The following is a 23653-nucleotide window of genomic DNA, read 5'->3' as shown; positions in this document are numbered from 1 at the left end:
CTGGGACCTCAGCACTTGAGACAGCAGTGCTAACCACTGCGCCACTGTGCTGCCCAGAGTATTGCCATTTTGCCTCCTGTACACTCATACAGTAAAATATAGATAGAGAAAATAAAGATTTACAGCGCAGAGACCACAGAGGAAATAAATATTGTTTCATGTTAGCCCAGAATCAAAGTCCAATGAGGTATGGTATCCCTTCACAGAGGTCAACAGGCAGGAAACTGATGCTGTATAATTCACTTTTCCAGTAGAATTGATTTCACACAATGATATAGGCACACAGTCTTGTAGGCAATTGTACAGAAGCTCCAGGGAACACAGTGTAGATGGGGCAAGGTATGTCATCTGAACTGAGGTCCCAGGTTCGATCCCGCCTCTGGGTCACTGTCCGTGTGGAGTTTGCGCATTCTCCCCGTGTTTCGTGGGTTTCGCCCCCATAACCGAAAAAGATGTGCAAGGTAGGTGGATTGAACATGCTAAATTGCCCCTTAATTGGAAAAAATGAATTGGGTACTCTAAAAAAAAAAATTTTTAATTAGTGTCTCTTCACAGATAACGAGGCATAAGGTAAAACTGCCAGATAGCTCCATTTGTTCAGGGATCGCAGACAGATGTAGATTCAACCATTTTAAAAGGCCCTTGTCCAATTTTTAAAACTTTAGAGACAGCATTGAGGATATCTACATCTATTTTATAAAAAATACACAGGGTGAGGCGTTAGTTCCCTCACATTTTCTAGAACATATCACCTACTGCCATCCATCAGCTGTTGAATTAGTGCTCCTCCTTTTTAAACACCACTTGGAAGGAGCAGTGAAGGTAACAAGGACACAGACTGCACTTTGGCCGGGATACTTCAATGTTCAGCACTAAGAGTTATTGGATACATGTCATATTGGATACAGCAATGGCTGTGTGAGCCAACAACATCCTGACTGCAATGCTGAATGCTTGTGTACCAATGCCTCTAGCCAAGCTGTTCTTGTACAGCTAAAAAAAACTGGAATCCAGCAGTCAAAGCGTAAAATTGACCAGGTATGTCCTGTCTGTAAAAAACAGGACAAATCCGTTCCATCCAATTATCGCCATCAATCTACTCTCAATCATCAGCAAAGTGCAGGGATGTGCAACAACTGTGTTATCAAGTGGCACTTACACCACAATAACCTGCTCACCAATGTTCAATTTGGGTTCTGCCAGGACCACTCAAATACAGGCCTCAGACATGAACAAACGAGTTGAGTTCAAGAATGGTCCATTCTAGAAAGCCAGTTGGTGAAGGATTTTACATTGTTTTGCTCAATCTTACATTTATTTACAAAGTGAAACATTACAAGCACATACTTCCTAACTCATCCACACCAGTTTCAGTAAGTATCTCTTTAGATGTGCTCAAATGAAACTCCAATTAATGCCTTCCATATGCACATATTTAAATGCAATTAATATACAATTCAGAGGAGGCGATAGGCAGTAGTTAACTGAGTGCAAAATAAAGGAGTCCAAGCAAGGTTGAAGTGAATAGGAATTGTGCAAATACTCTCTGGAATCACCCAGCTCAAAGGAAGTGGCCGTGGTTGTTATAGGCAAATACTCTCAGCCATAAGGCTTTGCTTTATGCGTTCCTCAGAGCAGCTGTTTCATCAATGACCTATCTTCCTATAGAACCATAGATTGGTTACAGCACAAAAGGAGACTATTCAGCCCATTGAATCTGTACTAACTTCCAGCAAGAGCAAGTCAATTTGTCCCGCTCCCTCACCCTTTCCACATAATACTGCACATTTACATCTTCAGGTGATTATCCAATTCCTTTTTGAAGGCCACAGTTGAATCTTCCTCCTCCATCCTCTCAGGCGATGCCAGACCCTAACCACTCACTGCATGAACAAACGCTTTCTCATGTCGCCTTTGGTTCTTTTGCCAATCACCTTAAATCGGTGTCCTCTGGTTCTCAACCAAATGGAACAGTATCTCTCTGTTTACTAACCCCCTCATGATTTTGTAAGATCTGAAGAGGGGATGCTCTCTGATGATTGTACAGTATTCAGTTGCATTTGCAACTCCTCTAATAATGGAGTAATACTGAACAACATTCAGGGTTTGAGTGATAATGGCAAGTACATTTGTTTTTGATTACAAATTTAAAGTATCCAATTTTTTTTTTCCAATTAAGGGGCAATTTATCATGGCCAATCCACCTAGCCTGCACATCTTTTGGGGTGTGAGGATGAGACCCATGCAAACACAGGGAGAATGTGCAAACTCCACATGGACAGTGATCTGGGTCGGGATCGAACCTGGTTCCTCAGCACAGTGAGGCAACAGTGCTGACCACTGCGCCAACATGCCGCCCTTGGCAAGTCCATTTGTGTACATTTGCAAGTACATGGTTTCGGTGATAATGGCAAGTACATCTGTGACTTACACATGCCACGAAAAGGCCATCTCCTAGAAAAGAGAATCTAATAATTTCCCTTGGCATTCAAAGTCATTTTCATCACCATTGACCAGAAACTTAACTGAATCAGCCATACTGGGCTACAAGAGCTGATTAGGGGCTGGGAAATCTGAAAGAGTAACTCAGTTCCTGATTCTGAAATGCCTGTCCACCATCCACAAGGAACAAGCCTGGGGTATGACCAAAATTCCTCATTTTCCTGGATGTGTGCAGCTCCAACAACACCGGAGATGCTTGACCGCATCCAGGGCAAAGCAACCATTTGATCAGCAACCTATCCACAACCCCAACAATCATCTGCTCCACCAGTGTCTCACAGTGGCAGCAGTGTATCTGCAAGATACACTGCTGGAATGTGCCAAGGCTTCTTTGACAGCACTACCCAAGCCAGTGACCTCTATCGCCTCGAAGGAAAGGTGTATGGGAACAGCAGCAATGGCAGGTTCCCTCCGAGCCACATACAACCCTGACGTGGAACTATGTGGCCATTTCTTCATCATTAATGTTAGAATCAGTCTGTGTAATGTTGATGTTGTAGCCATCTCAGATGGCCACCTGCAAAGGACCATGGGAATTATGGCCAACCCCAGGACTCAGACACACTAAGAGCTTGTGTGTGTATTTGCAACCCAGACAGTTAGACGCGATTGAAACCCCCGCTCGTTTGCATTCTAATGGCCCATTTCCCCAGAACAAAAGGACTGTACTCAGGTAACCGATACAGATGCAGACTAACCGGCGCCACTCCCTTTGCTAAGAAAGCCCAAACAGCCAAGGTCAATGACCCTCAGGACACGCCCAACCATCAAGGCACCCACCCCTATATTGGCCAAAATCAAAGGCAGTTATTGGGTCCAAAGCTAAGGACCGCCCCAAAGAGCTCAAAATCCCAGAGGGATAAAAAGAGACACAGCATGTGTTCGGTCTCTCTTGGCCCCAGCCTACGCCTAAAACCAAGTGTAGCATAACACCAGAAGACAAGTTCAAGACCAACGATGGCTACCAGACGGATGAGCCCAGCAGAAACGAAGCCACTTCTTCTACCCAGCCACGCAAGATCCAAACAAAGGCCTTGTTCATCTGCAAAGAGCCGGTTGCCCTGAAGTTAAGTATAGGTTATTGTAGTTGTTAGGTGTAGTTTAACTTGTAGTGTTTTATGATGCATGTCGAAGTAATCCTAGTGTGTAAATAAACTATCTTTGAACTTGAACTGACTAACTGGTTGTGTGGTCCTTTGATCGATATCCGGTAAAGCCTTGTGGTGGTATCATTTAATACCTGGCGACTCTGAAAAGCAATATTATCATTAATAACTGCCATATCTAGTTAATTTAGCAACATTATTGATGACGCTGGTGGGATAGTATTCCACTCATTAAAAAGAGCATCATTATTAATTGGCAACATTACTCCGGTGCCAATTGGCAACAATGTATTGTGGGTGCAGCAGTTCCAAAAAACAGTTCACTAAAAACCTTCTCAATAGCAATTAAAATTGGGCAATTAGACTTGCTAACCACTGCACCACAGTTGTGCAGCGGTTAGCAATCCAAAGATTTGGGTCTTTTTCAGGATATAAATTGAATCTGGAGAAGAGTGAATATTTTGCGGTGTCCGGCCAGGAGGTGAGGACGGGAGTAGAAGGGCTGCTATTTTGCAGGGTGGAAACCCACTTCAGGTACTTGGGGGTGCAGGTGGCCCGGGACTGTGGGTGTGGGGGGGGGGGGTTTCCATAGGTACAATTTTCCTCGGCGGAGAGGGTGAACGCGGACCTGGCAAGGTGGGACAACCTCCCTCTGTCACTGGCAGGTCGGGTGCAGCCGATTAAATTGCATGTGTTGCCGCGATTTCTGTTTTTATTTACGTGCCTGCCGGTCTTTTTGCCGAAAGCATTCTTTAAGGAAGTGGACAAGTCGGTCACTTCGTTCATCTGGGGGAGAGGGGGTGGGGGGGCGATAGCCAGAGTCAGGAAGGTGGTCCTGCAGAGAGGGCGGAAGGCGCGGGGGTTGGGCCTCCAAATTTATTACATTATTATTGGGCGGCGAATGTGGAAAAGGTGAGGAGTTGGTTTGGACGGGGTGTATCCCGGTGGGTTAGGTTGGAGATGGGTCTGTGTAGGGGGTCGGGGTTGAGGGCGCTAGCAACGGCGTCGCTCCCGAAGGCCCCGGGCAAGTATTCTGGGAGTCCAATGGGGGTGGCGACACTGAAGGGTTGGAGGCATTTGAGGCAACACTTTAAGCTGGGGGCTGGCTCAGGGAGATGACAATCATCACGGAAGTACTACACATGAATTTGGAACCAGGGCTGCAAGAAGCCATTTGCGGGGTGTCGGACCGGCCTGAGCTGTAGGCGGGTGCGGGAGCAGATGTTTTAGCCTTCGCCTCGCTGATTGCCTGAAGGCAGGTCCTCTTGGAGTGGAGATCAGCAACTCCAGTCTGTGCCTCAGCTTGGTGGGGGGACTTACTTGAATTTCTGACCCTCGAGAAGGTGAAATTTGAGCTGAGGGGGATGAAGGAGTGGTTCTGCAATTCATGGCGACTGTTTATTATGCACTTTGGAGAGGGGGGTGCTGGGGTTTTTATCAACAAGTTGTATTTATTTAGCACTTTTAACATGGTAAAACATTCCAAAGTGTTGCGCAGCAACATTTTTGTTTTTAAATGTTCCTATTAAGGCATTTATAATTTTATCAATTTTCAAGAGAAAAAAACCCAAAGTGAATAACACACACCCAATCAACAACCAAACCCAGCCAACATGGCTTTCATACACAATCCCCATTCCTAATTTCCCACTAATCATTTCCCATCTTATCCAACCCCCCATGCCTCCTTTTCTTTCCCCCCCACCCCAAGCATCGATCCTCTCAGGGCGAACTTGACCTTCTCAAGCCTGAGAAACCCAGCCATGTCACTAACCCATACCCCCAATTCCAGGGGTTCCGAGTCCCTCCACGCCAATGAGATCCGTCTCTGGGCTACCAGGGAGGCAAAGGCCAAAACATCAGCCTCTCTCGCGCCTGGTTTTGTTTGGGGGATATTTTGTTATTGTATTTGTTTTTTGTTTGTTTTTTATTTTGTTATTTATTTGATGATAATGTTGAAAACGAGGAGAATAAAAAGATTATTTTTAAAAATGACAAACATATTAACCCTGCTTGATTTAATTGGAGTCCAGGCATTCTTAATGGCTTCAAATGTCTGGAGCAAGATCCTCAGAGGAAAAACCAAGCAAGATTGTCGTAAAGGCCCTGAGAACATTAGTGTTACAAATTTGAGGTTTATGACATTGTTGCTTGGTACTGCAGAACTTGAATATTGCTGACAAGGCAGGCATGTTGCTGAAGCTTTTCGCCTTGCACTCTTCACGACAAATGCAAGAATGTCAAATTTCAAGCTACAGGGGAAAAAGGTTCTGATTGGTCGGCACGTTGACTCTGATTGGCCGAGGCATTGTCATAGAGAAAGCAATAGACTCCCAAAGTGCCTGGGTAATTCAAAGAAATACACAAGGCTGTACGTATGAAAATATGTTGCTTCTAGTAAGTGTAAATGAGAAGCTTTATGAGTTTGACTGACCATCTTAAATTGATTATTAACTTAGCTAAGCACACTCAGGATTGTTCAGCAAGTGCTGCCTAATTGCGAAATCACACCTAATGTGCAAGGACTGCTTGAGTACTGTCTGTACTCTGCCTATTATGGATAACCAAAGGAGCATTCGATTCTATGCTCTTTGGACCATTAAATTACTGAGGGGCAGGCAGTATTTACCAAATGCATTTCTTGCTGACTCTTTGGGTGGTGGGATTCAGAACTCTATCATCCGATAAAACATTGCCCAGTGTTTTTTTTATAAGGCAATGTTCTATAATTAACTAAAATTACTTCTAATGTTAACTGAAAGTCTCCATATCAACCTCTTGGCTCTTTTTGAGCCTTCAGCCTCATTCTAATACAATTTAGAAAGGAAATCAATAAACAGCTTTTTATCAAAAAGGTCAGGCATCATTTTTCACAATTTGCAACCTACCAGAATATTTACATGTGTTACTAAGATAAAAACGATCTTTTAAAGCAATTAGATTGGGTTGTTGGAAGTCCATTCAAACGACAACAGGAAAATAATTTCCTTGCTGTCAATCCAAACTAAGTTCCAGATGCCTTAAATAAAAACAGAAAATACTTAAGATTTGGTGCACCCTACTTCAAAATTCAGCAACAACAGATTCCATTTCTGTACCATGGTTAATTATGTTTTCTATAATTTAGTGCACCCAATTCATTTTTCCAATTAAGGGGCAATTTAGCATGACCAATCCACCTACCCTGCACATCTTTGGGTTGTGGGGGCGAAACCCACGCTAACACGGGGAGAATGTGCAAACTCCACACGGACAGTGACCCAGGGCCGGGATCGAACCTGGGACCTCGGCGCGTGAGGCAGCAGTGCTAACCACTGTGCCATCGTGCTGCCCCTGTAGCAAGGTTAATGTACCAAAATGTCTCAACACAGATCAGCACAGACAAGAACATGAATCTAAGAAATGATGGAGAATGTGCAGGGTTGTGGGGACAAGGCAAGGGAATGGCACGAGGTAAATTGTTCATTTGGAGAGCCAGCGCAGACACGATGGGCTGAATGGACTCCTTCTGTGCTATAACGATTCTGTTCTGTGGTCCAATTCTGTGACAGGATGGTGCAATTCTGCTTGACGAGGTAGGTTTAAGGATCCTTTTGAAGATGGTGATAGATACAGGAAAACAAATGAATCTAGGGACAGAATGCTACTGGAAGGCTGCACCACCAGGATTATAGTGGAGGGAGTTTGTAATGCACCGCAAACCATGATTGCATCAATAAGCGGTGTGAGATGGTCATAGTGCTGAACAAGTAGAGTTGGAACAAGCTAATGGAGGGATTTGAAGATGGGAATGAGGACATTTCAAGCCAATGTACTACGGGATGAGGGACCGTGGAGGCCAACGGGGTACAGGAACCAAGGTGAGCAGAATAGCTTTGTCAGCAGTGGAGTTTGGGTTGAGTAGGAGTTTATGGAGGATGGGGTTCATGAGTCTGTCTAGGAAGGCATTGTAAAAATCAAGCCTGGTGATAAAGGAATGGGGACGCAGGAGAAACAGGAGCAGCAACGGTGCAGGATAGCAGTGTGTCATTGGCAGAGCATTTGGAGCAAGTTGCTTGCCCAGACTCTTAGCTGAGGATAGTTGCAGTATGAAGATGAGTGAGGGGGTGTGGCACAATTCTCTTTCCAATGGTTCAATGAAGCTTCAAAAAGGACAGTCGAGCATTATATATAGAAGGTATTTGACAAAGTCACATACAATAGATTTCTTAACAAAATTAAAGCCCTTAAAATTAACGTGACTGTAGGCATAAAATTGGCTGAGGGACAGAAAGGAGGCAATAGGTGAATGGTTGCTTTTCAGATTGGAGGGAGGTACACATTGATATTCCTCAGGTATTAGAACCATTGCATTTTGTGACAGATATTAATAAACCAGACTCTGGGTAATTTCAAAGTTTATAAATGATACAAAACTCTTAACTGTAATAAATAATGTAGACTAGTTAGAGACTTCAGGAGGACTGCGGAAGAGAACCCGTTTTCTTACACACTGAGCCCCACCTTCTGTTGCCTGAAAGGGTTATGGGAGTAAATTCAAATTCAGTGGAAAGAAATTCCAGGTCTTGGGGAAAGAGCAGGGGAGCGGGATTAATCGGATAGCTGTACTAAATATCTGGCACAGGCAAGATGCAGGCAAATGACCCCATTCTTTATTGTGCCGTCCCATGATTCCTTGAAGCCTCCACATTGAACAGTCGTCTGAAGTGCGCACTTTTAAAAACCTGGCTGCCGGCATTCTCAACTCTGCCTCCTGAGTGTCTGTAAGGGTCGGCAGTCGTGCTGCTGCCAACCCAGCAAAAATGAATGGCCTTCTCTGACATGATTAGCTCAATAACAGGCTAAGTGGACATTGGCTTCAGGCCACTAATCGGAGAGAGACTTTTAAGATCACGACTGCTTCTGTTACTTTGTTGAAGTGGAAAGGAAGAATACAAAAGATTTGTGAATTTTAATTTATTATTATCTTTTATCTGCTGGCTATGTGTGAATTCACCTCTTAGGATAGGGGACAAGCCCGAGGTGCCAAAGCCCCCAAACCCATAGAATCCTTTCACGGATAATCGGCTTTTATGTTCAATTTATTCAGGCTGAACGCAAATCTAGTTGTCAGAACTGATTTTATTGCTTTTTATATAAATCTCACTCCTGACAACATGATATTGCAGTGCACAATGGATTACATTGTCTCTTCCCTCTCCAGAAGCAGCAGGCAATGTTTGCCATTCCATTTGAAGCGTTTTCCCCTTGAGATACAGGGAGAGTGCCAAAGAGATGGATATAATATCTGTGATCGTGCAGCTTCACAGATTTGTGCCAGCAGGCAGAATATCAATAAGCTGGTAGAATATTGGTGTGCTGGGAGAATACGTGCAAAATAAACTCACTGATACGAGTACAGAATCATATTTAAGTGAAGTGGTAACTATTAACTCAGCAACACAATACTACCTGTGACTTTTACTGAAATTAGCCTGATCCTAAAATCCATAACTTCACCTGTGTGAAAGAAACAGATGATTGGAGCGAGAAAGGGAGGCAATCTTCAGAATAAGAAGAAGACTGAAACATTGGAGAGAGAGAGAGAACCTTTGCATACCTTTCAGAACATTGATTGGGGCAGGGGTGTAGATATAACCTGCTTGGAAGGGTACTTGTTGATGAATGTGTTTTTAAAACATTATTCTTGAATGGGACGTGGAGATAATTTGCCAGGCCAGCATTTGTTGTCGGAACTCCTGTACAATGCCCCCATGGCATCAACATCACTGACACAATCAGCATCACCAACACCATTAACATCACTAACACCATCAGCATCGCCAACACATCAGCATCACCAACACCATCAACATCACCAACACCATCAACATCACCAACACCATCAGCATCACCAACACCATCAGCATCACCAACACCATCATCATCACTGGCACCATCAGCATCATCAACACCATCAGCATCACCAACACCATCAGCATCACCAACACCATCAACATCACTGACACCGTCAGCATCACCAACACCATCAACATCACTGACACCATCAGCATCACCAATACCATCAGCATTACCAACACCATCAGCATCACCAATACCATCATCATCACTGGCACCATCAGCATCATCAGCACCATCAGCATCACCAACACCATCAGCATCACCAACACCATCAACATTACTGACACCATCAGCATCACCAACACCATCAGCATCACCTACACCATCAGCATCATCAACACCATCAACATCACCAATACCATCAGCATCACCAACACCATCAGCATCACCAACACCATCATCATCACTGGCACCATCAGCATCATCAACACCATCAGCATCACCAACACCATCAGCATCACCAACACCATCAACATCACTGACACCATCAGCATCACCAACACCATCAACATCACTGACACCATCAGCATCACCAATACCATCAGCATTACCAACACCATCAGCATCACCAATACCATCATCATCACTGGCACCATCAGCATCATCAACACCATCAGCATCACCAACACCATCAGCATCACCAACACCATCAACATTACTGACACCATCAGCATCACCAACACCATCAGCATCACCTACACCATCAGCATCATCAACACCATCAACATCACTGACACCATCAGCATCACCAACACCATCAACATCACTGACACCATCAGCATCACCAATACCATCAGCATTACCAACACCATCAGCATCACCAATACCATCATCATCACTGGCACCATCAGCATCATCAACACCATCAACATTACTGACACCATCAGCATCACCAACACCATCAGCATCACCTACACCATCAGCATCATCAATACCATCAACATCACCAACACCATCAACATCACCAACACCATCAGCATCACCAACACCATCAACATCACCAATACCATCAACATCACCATCGGCACCACCGACACCATCAGCATTAGGGCAGCACGGTAGCATTGTGGATAGCACAATTGCTTCACAGCTCCAGGGTCCCAGGTTTGATTCTGGCTTGGGTCACTGTCTGTGCGGAGTCTGCACATCCTCCCCGTGTGTGCGTGGGTTTCCTCCGGGTGCTCCGGTTTCCTCTCACAGTCCAAAGATGTGCAGGTTAGGTGGATTGGCCATGATAAATTGCCCTTAGTGTTGGGTGGGGTTACTGGGTTATGGAGATTGGGTGGAGGTGTTGACCTTGGGTAGGGTGCTCTTTCCAAGAGCCAGTGCAGACTCAATGGGCCGAATGGCCTCCTTCTGCACTGTAAATTCTATGAAACATAACCTCTATGAAACATCAGCATCACCGACACCATCAGCATTATCAAATCCGTCAGTCTGAACATCATCAGCATCACCAACACCATCAGCACCACCAACACCATCAGCACCACCGACACCACCAGCATCACCAACACCATCAGCACCACCGACACCACCAGCATCACCGACACCATCAGCATTATCCAATCTGTTAGTCTGAACACCATCAGCAACATCAACACCATCAGCACCACCGACACCATCAGCATCACCAACACCATCAGCACCAACATCATCGGCATCACCAACAACATCAGCATCACCAACACCATCAGCACCATCGACACCATCAGCATCACCAACACCATCAGTATCACTGACACCATCAGCCTCACCAACACCATAGGCATCATCGACACCATCAGCATCACCAACACCATCAGCACCAACACCATCGGCATCATCGACACCATCAGCATCACCAACACCATCAGCACCAACACCATCGGCATTATCGACACCATCAGCATTACCAACACCATCAGCATCACCAATACCATCATCATCACTGGCACCATCAGCATCATCAACACCATCAACATTACTGACACCATCAGCATCACCAACACCATCAGCATCACCTACACCATCAGCATCATCAATACCATCAACATCACCAACACCATCAACATCACCAACACCATCAGCATCACCAACACCATCAACATCACCAATACCATCAACATCACCATCGGCACCACCGACACCATCAGCATTAGGGCAGCATGGTAGCATTGTGGATAGCACAATTCCTTCACAGCTCCAGGGTCCCAGGTTTGATTCTGGCTTGGGTCACTGTCTGTGCGGAGTCTGCACATCCTCCCCGTGTGTGCGTGGGTTTCATCCGGGTGCTCCGGTTTCCTCTCACACTCCAAAGATGTGCAGGTTAGGTGGATTGGCCATGATAAATTGCCCTTAGTGTTGGGTGGGGTTACTGGGTTATGGAGATTGGGTGGAGGTGTTGACCTTGGGTAGGGTGCTCTTTCCAAGAGCCAGTGCAGACTCAATGGGCCGAATGGCCTCCTTCTGCACTGTAAATTCTATGAAACATAACCTCTATGAAACATCAGCATCACCGACACCATCAGCATTATCAAATCCGTCAGTCTGAACATCATCAGCATCACCAACACCATCAGCACCACCAACACCATCAGCACCACCGACACCACCAGCATCACCAACACCATCAGCACCACCGACACCACCAGCATCACCGACACCATCAGCATTATCAAATCTGTTAGTCTGAACACCATCAGCAACATCAACACCATCAGCACCACCGACACCATCAGCATCACCAACACCATCAGCACCATCGACACCATCAGCATCACCAACACCAACAGCACCAACATCATCGGCATCACCAACAACATCAGCATCACCAACACCATCAGCACCATCGACACCATAGGCATCACCAACACCATCAGTATCACTGACACCATCAGCCTCACCAACACCATAGGCATCATCGACACCATCAGCATCACCAACACCATCAGCACCAACACCATCGGCATCATCGACACCATCAGCATTACCAACACTAGCAGCATAACCAATACCATCAGCACCAACACCATCACCAACACCATCATCATCACCAATACCATCAGCACCAACACCATCATCATCATCAACACCAACACCATCAGCATCACCAACACCATCAACATTACTGACACCATCAGCATCACCAACACCATCAGCATCACCTACACCATCAGCATCATCAACACCATCAACATCACCAACACCATCAACATCACCAACACCATCAGCATCACCAACACCATCAACATCACCAATACCATCAACATCACCATCGGCACCACCGACACCATCAGCATTAGGGCAGCACGGTAGCATTGTGGATAGCACAATTGCTTCACAGCTCCAGGGTCCCAGGTTCGATTCCGGCTTGGGTCACTGTCTGTGCGGAGTCTGCACATCCTCCCCGTGTGTGCGTGGGTTTCATCCGGGTGCTCCGGTTTCCTCCCACAGTCCAAAGATGTGCAGGTTAGGTGGATTGGCCATGCTCAATTGCCCTTAGTGTTGGGTGGGGTTACTGGGTTATGGGGATGGGGTGGAGGTGTTGATCTTGGGTAGGGATCTCTTTCCAAGAGCCAGTGCAGACTCAATGGGCCGAATGGCCTCCTTCGGCACTGTAAATTCTATGAAACATAACCTCTATGAAACATCAGCATCACCGACACCATCAGCATTATCAAATCTGTCAGTCCGAACACTATGAGCATCACCAACACCATCAGCACCAACACCATCAGCACCACCAACACCATCAGCATCACCGACACCATCAGCATTATCTAATCTGTTAGTCCGAACACCATCAGCAACATCAACACCATCAGCACCATCGACACCATCAGCATCACCAACACCATCAGCACCAACACCATCAGCACCACCGACACCATCAGCACCACCGACACCATCAGCACCACCGACACCATCAGCATCACCGATACCATCAGTACCAACACGATCACCACCAGCAACACCAACACCATCAGCACCATCAACACCATCAGCATCACCAACACCATCAGCACCAACATCATCGGCATCACCAACAACATCAGCCTCACCAACACCATCAGCATCACTGACACCATCAGCCTCACCAACACCATCGGCATCATCGATACCATCAGCATCAACCAATACCATCAGCACCAACACCATCAGCACCATCGACACCATCAGCATTACCAACACTATCAGCATCACCAATACCATCAGCACCAACACCATCAGCACCATCGATACCATCAGCATTACCAACACTATCAGCATCACCAACACCATCAGCACCACCAACACCATCATCATCACCAATACCATCAGTATCACCAACACCATCAGCACCAACACCATCAGCACCAACGACACCATCAGCATTACCAACACTATCAGCATCACCAATACCATCAGCACCAACACCATCAGCACCACCAACACCATCATCGACACCATCAGCATCACCAACACCATCAGCATCACCAACACCATCAGCATCACCGACACCAGCAGCAGCACCAACACCATCAGCATCACCGACACCATCAGCAGCACCAACACCATCAGCATCATCGACACCATCAGCATCACCAACACCATCAGTGTTCCCAATACCGTCAGCATCACTGACACCATCAGTATCACCAACAGCATCAGCATCACCGACACCATCAGCACCACCGACACCATCAGCACCACCGACACCATCAGCATCACCAACACCATCAGTACCAACACGATCACCACCAGCAACACCAACACCATCAGCACCAACGACACCATCAGCATCACCAACACCATCAGCACCAACATCATCAGCACCACCAACAACATCAGCCTCACCAACACCATCAGCATCACTGACACCATCAGCCTCACCAACACCATCGGCATCATCGACACCATAAGCATCACCAACACCATCAGCATCACCAATACCATCAGCACCAACACCATCAGCACCATCGACACCATCAGCATTACCAACACTATCAGCATCACCAATACCATCAGCACCAACACCATCAGCACCATCGACACCATCAGCATCACCAACACCATCAGCATCACCAACACCACAAGCATCACCGACACCATTAGCAGCACCAACACCATCAGCATCACCGACACCATCAGCAGCACCAACACCATCCGCATCATCGACACCATCAGCACCACCAACACCATCAGTTTTCCCAATACCGTGAGCATCATTGACACCATCAGTATCACCAACACCATCAGCATCACCAACACCATCAGCAGCACCAACACCATCAGCACCACCAACACCATCAGCACCACCGACACCATCAGCACCACCGACACCATCAGCATCACCAACACCATCAGTACCAACACGATCACCACCAGCAACACCAACACCATCAGCACCATCGACACCATCAGCATCACCAACACCATCAGCACCAACATCATCAGCACCACCAACAACATCAGCCTCACCAACACCATCAGCATCACTGACACCATCAGCCTCACCAACACCATCGGCATCATCGACACCATAAGCATCACCAACACCATCAGCATCACCAATACCATCAGCACCAACACCATCAGCACCATCGACACCATCAGCATTACCAACACTATCAGCATCACCAATATCATCAGCACCAACACCATCAGCACCACCAACACCATCATCATCACCAATACCATCAGTATCACCAACACCATCAGCACCAACACCATCAGCACCAACGACACCATCAGCATTACCAACACTATCAACATCACCAATACCATCAGCACCAACACCATCAGCACCACCAACACCATCATCGACACCATCAGTATCACCAACACCATCAGCATCACCGACACCATCAGCAGCACCGACACCGTCAGTGTTACCAACACCGTCAGCACCACTGGCACCATCAGCATCACCAACACCATCATCATAACCGGCACCATCAGCAGCACCAACACCATCAACATCATCGACACCATCAGTATCACCAACACCATCAACATCACCGACACCATCGGCACCACCAACACCATCAGCACCAACAACATCAGCACCACCAACACCATCAGCACCAACAACATCAGCATCACCAACACCATCATTGACACCATCAGCATCACCAACACCATCAACATCACTAATATCATCGGCACCGCCAACACCATCAGCATCACCAACACCATCAGCATCGCCGACACCATCATTGACACCATCAGCATCACCAACACCATCAACATCACTAATACCATCGGCACCGCCAACACCATCAGCATTATCTTCTTTTTTTAAAAAATAATTTTTATTACGGTTTTCATAAAATATCAAAAACAAAATGAAAAAAAAACCCAACTGGGTTAAGTACAAAACACAGTCTAGAAAAGCAACCCTCCATACCCCCCTCCCCCATACATAAATAATAAATTAACATTAACACCACGACTTAACACAACAAGTACATACACCCCCTCAGACCCTTCAGTGTAAATAACAAAAACAAAAATAAAGTAACCCCCCACTCCCCCGAGCTGCTGCTGCCATTGACCAATGTCTACCGTTCTGCCAGGAAGTCTAAGAAAGGTTGCCACCGCCTAAAGAACCCTTGTACCGACCCTCTCAAGGCGAATTTCACCCTCTCCAATTTAATGAACACTGCCATATCACTGATCCAGGATTCCACGCTTGGGGGCCTCGCATCCTTCCACTGAAGAAGAATCTTTCGCCGGGCTACCAGAGACGCAAAGGCCAGAATACCGGCCTCTTTCGCCTCCTGCACTCCTGGCTCCTCTGCCACCCCAAATATTGCGAGCCCCCAGCCCGGTTTGACCCTAGATCCTACCACCCTCGACACTGTCCTCGCTACCCCCTTCCAAAATTCCTCCAGCGCTGGGCATGCCCAGAACATATGGGTGTGGTTTGCTGGGCTCCCTGAGCACCTAACACACCTGTTCTCACCCCCAAAGAACCGGCTCATCCTTGTCCCGGTCATGTGTGCCCTGTGCAGCACCTTAAACTGTATGAGGCTGAGCCTCGTGAGGAAGAGTTCACCCTTCCTAGGGCATCTGCCCATGTCCCCTCTTCGATCTCCTCTCCCAACTCCTCCTTCCACTTTCCTTTCAACTCCACCACCGAGGTCTCCTCCTCCTCCTGCATCACCTGGTAAGTTTCCGAGATCTTCCCCACTCCCACCCACCCCCCCCCGAGAGCACCCTGTCCTGAACTGTGCGTGGCAGTAACCGCGGGAATTGCACCACCTGCAGTCTGGCAATCGCCCTTACCTGTAAGTACCTGAAGGTGTTCCCCGGGGGGGAGCCCGTATTTCTCCTCCAGCTCACCCAAGCTCGCGAACTTCCCGTCCACAAACAGGTCCCCCAACTTTCGTATCCCTGCCCTGTGCCACCCCGAAAACCCTCCATCTGTTCTCCCTGGGGCGAACCGGTGGTTCCCCCGTATTGGGGTCCACACCAAGGCCGCAACTTCCCCCCTATGCTGCCTCCACTGCCCCCAAATTTTGAGGGCTGCCACCACCACCGGGCTCGTGGTATACCTCCTTGGAGGGAGCGGCAGCGGTGCCATTGCCAGCGCCCCCAGACTCGTACCGACACACGACGCCATCTCCAGCCTCTTCCATGCAGCCCCCTCCCCCTCTATCACCCACTTGCGCACCATTGTCGCATTGGCGGCCCAGTAGTACCCACAGAGGTTGGGCAGCGCCAGTCCCCCCTATCTCTACTCCGCTCCAGGAACAGCCTTCTCACCCTCGGTGTCCCTCGCGCCCACACAAACCCCATTATAGTCCTGTTAACCCGCCTAAAAAAAGCCTTCGGGATAAACACGGGAAGGCACTGGAACAGGAACAAAAACCTTCGGAGCACCGTCATTTTGGTTGACTGCACCCTACCCTCCAGGGACAGCGGCAACGCATCCCACCTCTTGAACCCCTCCTCCATTTGCTCCACCAGCCTTGTAAAATTAAGCCTATGCAGGGTCCCCAGCTCCTGGCCACGTGGACCCCCAAATAGCCCTTTTTAATGGGAGCTTGACGATACTTGATATCGTGGGCGACATTCTCCGACCCCCGCCGGGTCGGAGAATCGCCGGGGGCTGGCGTGAATCCCGCCCCCACCGGTTGCCGAAGTCTCCGGCACCGGATATTCGGCGGGGGCGGGAATCGCGCCGCGCCGGTTGGCGGGCCCCCCTGCTCGATTCTCCGGCCCGGATGGGCCGAAGTCCCGCCGATAAATTGCCTGTCCCACCGGCGTAAATTAAATCACCTACCTTACCGGCGGAACAAGGCGGCGTGGACGGGCTCCGGGGTCCTCGGGGGGGCGCGGGGCGATCTGACCCTGGGGGGTGCCCCCACGGTGGCCTGGCCCGCGATCGGGGCCCACCGATCCGTGGGCGGGCCTGTGCCGTGGGGGCACTCTTCCCTTCCGCCTCCCCCACGGTCTCCACCATGGCGGAGGTGGAAGAGACTCCCTCCACTGCGCATGCGTGGGAAACTGTCAGCGGCCGCTGACGCTCCCGCGCATGCGCCGCCCGGAGATGTCATTTCCGCGCCAGCTGGCGGGGCAACAAAGGCCGTTTCCGCCAACTGGCGGGGTGGAAATTCCTCCGGCGTCGGCCTAGCCCCTTGGTGTTGGGGCTCGGCCCCCAAAGATGCGGAGCATTCCGCACCTTTGGGGCGGCGCGATGCCCGTCTGATTGGCGCCGTTTTGGGCGCCAGTCGGCGGACATCGCGCCGTTTCCGGAGAATTTCACCCCATAATTGTAGGTGGAGAGTTCGATCCTCCACCACAGGATTTTGTCATTTATTATTTTGCTCCGTTGTGCGTTGTCGAACATGATGGCGACCGACCGCTGTTTGGTGACGAGGGTGAACTTCCTACCGGCTAGGTAGTGTCTCTAGTGCCGCACGGCTTCCACTATGGCTTGTGCTTCCTTCCCGACCGATGAGTGTCGGATTTCGGAAGCGTGGAGGGTCCTAGAGAAGAATGCTACTGGCCTGCCCGCCTGGTTTAGGGTGGCAGCCAGGGCGACGTCTGACTCATCGTTCTCTACCTGGAAGGGGACGGACTCGTCCACCGCGTGCATTGCGGCCTTGGTGATGTCGGCCTTGATGCGGCTGAAGGCTGAGCGGGCCTCATCCGTCAGGGGAAAACTGGTGGTTTGAATAAGTGGGCGGGCTTTGTCCGCTTAGTTGGGGACCCACTGGGCATAGTAGGAGAACAGCCCCAGGCATTGTTTTAGGGCCTTGAGGCTGTGGGGAGGGGGCAGTTCTGTGAGGGGGAGCATACGGTTGGGATTGGGCCCTAGGACTCAGTTCTTCACGACGTAGCCAAGGATGGCCGGTCGGGTAGTACGGAAGACACACTTTTCTTTGTTGTATGTAAGATTGAGGGATTGGGCGGCCTGGAGGAACCTCTGAAAGTTGACGTCATGGTCCTACTGGTCATGCCCGCAGATGGTCACATTGTCCAGGTATGGGTATGTCGCCCGCAAACCGTACTGGTCCACCATTCGGCCCATCGTTCTCTGAAACCCCGAGACCCCATTAGTGACGCCGAAGGGAACTCTGAGGAAGTGGAAGAGTCGGTCGGCTGCTTCAAAGGCAGTGTAGTGACGTGAACCGGTTAATTTTCTGGCTGTAGTCCACAACCATCCGGTTCTTCTCCCCGGTCCGGACGACCACCACTTGCGCTCTCCAGGTGCTGTTGCTGGCCTCTGTGATCCCTTCACTCAACAGTCATTGGACCTCCGACTTGATAAATACCATGTCTAGCGAGCTGTGCCGCCTGCTCCTGGTGGCAATGGGCTTACAGTCAGGAGTGAGATTTGCAAAGCGTGAAGGGGGGAAGACCTTGAGGGTCGCGAGGCTGCAAACTGTGAGGGGGGGACAAGGGTCCGCCGAATTGTAGGGTCAGGCTTCGGTGATTACACTGAAAATCCAATCCGAGCAGTGGGGGGGCGCAGAGATGGGGGAGGACGTAGAGCTTAAAGCGGGTATACTCCATGCCCTGCATCGCGAGATTGGCGATTCAGTACCCCGGATCTGGACCGAATGAGACCCGGAGGCAAGGGAGATTGTTTGTGAGGCGGGGTAGATGTGGAGGGAGCAGCGCCTTACCGTGTTGGGGTGGACAAAGCTCTCTGTGCTCCCGGAGTCGAAGAGGCAGGGGGTCTCGTGCCCGTTGACCAGGACGACAATCATGGAGTTCTTTAGCGGTTTCGGCTGCGACTGGTTGAGGGTCACCACGCCCAACTGCAGGTAGCCAGCGTGGTCGGTGGAGTCACAAGATGGCGGCCCCCATGTGTCGCACGTGTTGGACAGGATCGGTGATGGCGACCAAGATGGCCGCCCCCATCGGTCGCACATGTCGGTCGGTGCCGGGGCCAGCGGCCAAGATGGCAGCCCCCATGAGTTGCACGTGTCGGTCGGTGTTGGGGCCAGTGGCCAAGATGGCGGCCCCCACGATTCGCACGATGCCGATGACGCATTTGGAGGGAGCGTTCCGGGCAGGCATGCAGCCACATTGCAGGGTCAGTGGGGCTGCGTGTCCATAGGTCGGGCCTGGTGCGTTTTCAATTTCTGGGCCTTAGGTCGGCCAAGACAGACTCTCGCGTAGTGCTTCTTTTTCCTGCAGTCGCTCCACGTCGCTGAGCGGGCTGGGCAATGCTGCCAGGGGTGTTGGCCCTGGCCGCAGAAGTAGCATTGCGGTTCTCTGGGCTGGGCTGGCAGACGCGCGGCGCAGGCCTGCGACATAGGCGGGTGCGACGGGGGCCACGACGATAGTGTCCACGAGGGGTTCGTCGGGCCCGCGGGGAACGCGCTAAGGTTCTGGTAGGCCACCTCTAGCGAGGTAGCTAGCTTTACTGTGTCCCGCAGGTCGGAGGCCCCGTTTTCCAGCAGACGCTGCCTGATATAGTTCAAGCGGAACCCGCCACGTAAGTGTCCCGGATCTGTGAGTTCATATGCTCCTCCGCCGTCACATCTCAGTAGCTGCAGTTCCTCGCGAGTAGAGTCAGTGTTTCCAGATACTCATCCAGCGATTCTCCAGCGCGTTGACGACGAGTAGTGAGGAAGTGTCTAGCGAACACCTCGTTTATGGGCTTCACGAAGTGCGCCTTGAGGGTTGCGACCGCCTCCTCATACGTGGCTACTTTATCAATCATTACCGAGATTCGATGGCTCACCCGAGCGTGGAGGAGTCGCAGTTTGAGGGTCTCCGAGGGAGCCGTTGTGGAGGAGTCGATGTAGGCCTCGAAGCATCGAAGCCAATGTTCAAATATTTCCTTGGCTTCGGACGCACGGTCGTCGAGTTCGAGCCTGTCTGGCTTTAGAGCGGCTTCCATGGTGCTGTCGACGACTAATAAATTGATATACCTTCAATTAACCAAGAGGCAGAGAGAGCGAGTGAACATAAGGCTTTATTAGTCGTGAACTTGCCTAGCCAGAGTCGGTTGTGCAGATGAGTGCCACCCGCAGATGGCTTGGTTATATATGGCCCTGGTGAGGGCGGAGCCAGAGGCAGAGCCCACCGGAGTTACAGTACAGTACCTGGAAGCAGCTCGTATCACCACTTCCAGGTCAAAGGTTACATTAGGTGGATACAATGGTTACAGTGTCGTGCATTATGGTGACTACATTCACTACACAGTGTGTTACAGGATAACACAGAGGCAGAGTTTGGTAAGCTACTCTCAAAACAACAGAGAGGCTGGATACTAAAAATCACATTGGATAGAACCACAGAATTCCTATAGTGCTGAAGGTCATTCAGCTCATCAAGTCTGCACGAACCCTCTGAAGAGCACCCCCATCTTGGCCCATTCCCCTTCCCTATCCTGGTAACTCCACCGAACCTGCACATCCCAGGACACTAAGGGGCAATTTTAGCATGGCCAATCTACCTAACCCTGCACATCTTTGAACTGTTGGGAGGAACCCGGAGTACCCAGAGGAAACCCACACAGACACAGGGAGAAAGTGCAAACTCCACACAGGCACCCAAGGCCTGTATTGAACCAGGATCCCTGGTGCTGTGAGGCAGAATAACTAATCACTGTGCCACCGTGCTGCCCCGGATAAGGACTGGTTTGTGCAGTACTGCACACAGAAGGAAGTTGCAAGCTAGAGTTCAATTGGGTTCGGTTGCAGCACAGTGACACATCTCGGGGTTTCAATTACATCGTAATCCATGATGGTAAGCCTTTCTGATTAACAAAACTAGCCACAAGTGTTTAACCCCAGATTGGGCAATTCCTATGGAAAGCGTTCTAGAGTGAGTCTCACATAAAATTTAAGGGCAGGATTCTCTGTCCGGGGACTCCCGAATCGCGTTCTCCGATGGGACAGAGGATCGGGCATTGGGGCAAAATCAGAATCGACAGCAGTCACCAGACCGAACGCAATGCTCCGACCCCCGGAATTGATGTCCATGCGCCAGCAGGAGCATGTAAATGAATGCAAATGGGTCTTAATGACTATTTGCATCCATTTAGTGGGCCCGGCACCCAATGCTCCAGCCCTCCGTGATTCTCCGGGCACCGTGGCCGAGATTCATGTGGATGCGGATCACTTGTGTTCTCTACCAGTGTGGCCCTGATGTGGTGGACCCCAAGGTGCAGGCGGGTCCTTTTAGGCAGGGGGGACTACAGGGGTGCCTGTGGGGGTGCCCCTATTGCAAGATTCTCTGTGGGGGGGGGGGGGGTCTTCCTATTACAGGGGTCCCTGGGGGAGGTCCCCTATTACAGAGGTCCCGGGGAGGGGGGGGGGGGTGTGCGCAGGTTGCGTCACTCCTGTACTTGTGGGTAGTGGGGGCACACAGACAATCCGGGGGTGGGGGGCTGCTGTGCAGTGTGGGGGGGTGGTGATGGCCGGAGCGGGACCTTGCTACTCGCGATTGGGTCGCCCGCTCGAAATGGCGGCCCGATAATGGTATTGCCTCGGGAATCCCTCGTATTCCACGGCATGCACAAATTTGCATGGCAAGGAATACTGAATTGCTTGGCGGTTTGCGTTCCCAGGGGGACCGTAAACCAGTTGCAATTCACCTCCGCTGGGAGAACATAGTCGCCCCAATGGAGAATCCTGCCCTAAATCTGCAAAATGATGGGCTATAGTATGCTGCAGGAGAGCAATGAACGATTGTCACCATTAGCTCAGCTTGTCCTTGCCCATATGATTAGAAAGGTATTTTGCACCACAAGTGTGAACTGGATAACGTGACTGCAAGAGAAACCAGGAATCGGGCGTAAGTGAACTGGCCAAGTGATGGTATGTCCACAACCAATGAGAAGGAAGTGGGTGAATTCAATGTCAAATTAGGTACAAAAAGTGAAATAAAAAGGGGGAAAGAAAGATTGAGAGGGAACCTGGAAATAAATTCCGAGTTGTGGCATATTTTATGGATGTGAGGAACATACCATTACTGATGCCAAAGGTCTGGCCTTCTTTATCTGAGGATAGACGTAATAATAATAATAATAACAATCGTTATTGTCACAAGTAGGCTTACATTAACACAGCAATGAAGTTACTGTGAAAAGCCCCTAGCCGCCTAGGGCGCCTGTCCAGGTACACAGAGGGAAAATTCAGAATGTCCAATTCACCTAACAGCACGTCTTTCGGGACTTGTGGGAGGAAACCGGAGCACCCGGAGGAAAGCCACGCAGACACGGGGAGAACGTGCAGACTCCGCACAGAAAGTGACCCAAGCCGGGAATCGAACCTGGGACCCTGTAGCTGTGAAGCAACAGTGCTACCCACTTTGCCACCATGCTGCCCTATTAATGGGGATATGTGGTACATGGGGCAATCGATGATGCCCCACACCACTGGGAATCCCATTTTACTGGCAAAGCTATGTGCCTTCTTACCCTACTTGTACCTCCTGAATGAGAAGATGATGAACTCCCCTCACCTGGTATATATTGCCTCTATGACCTCCTGGGCGATGAACTTGGCAATGTCTCCAGGTCCTGCCTGGAAAGACTCGGATGTATAAATTTATTTTTAAAAAAGGAGAGCAGCTCTCTGAAAACCCTTGGTTGGGAGTGCCTTCCATGGAGAGTATTCTTCCCTCTTTGTAGAGCTTCATCTCTCTGCACCCTCCACTCCAGTCATTTTCAAACTCAGGGTAGAGACCCGCCGGTGGGTTGCGGGTGGGTG

The sequence above is a fragment of the Scyliorhinus torazame genome, chromosome 7, assembly GCF_047496885.1.
Source record: "Scyliorhinus torazame isolate Kashiwa2021f chromosome 7, sScyTor2.1, whole genome shotgun sequence".
NCBI classification, from domain to species: domain Eukaryota; kingdom Metazoa; phylum Chordata; class Chondrichthyes; order Carcharhiniformes; family Scyliorhinidae; genus Scyliorhinus; species Scyliorhinus torazame.
Note: the sequence above shows the minus strand (reverse complement) of the source record.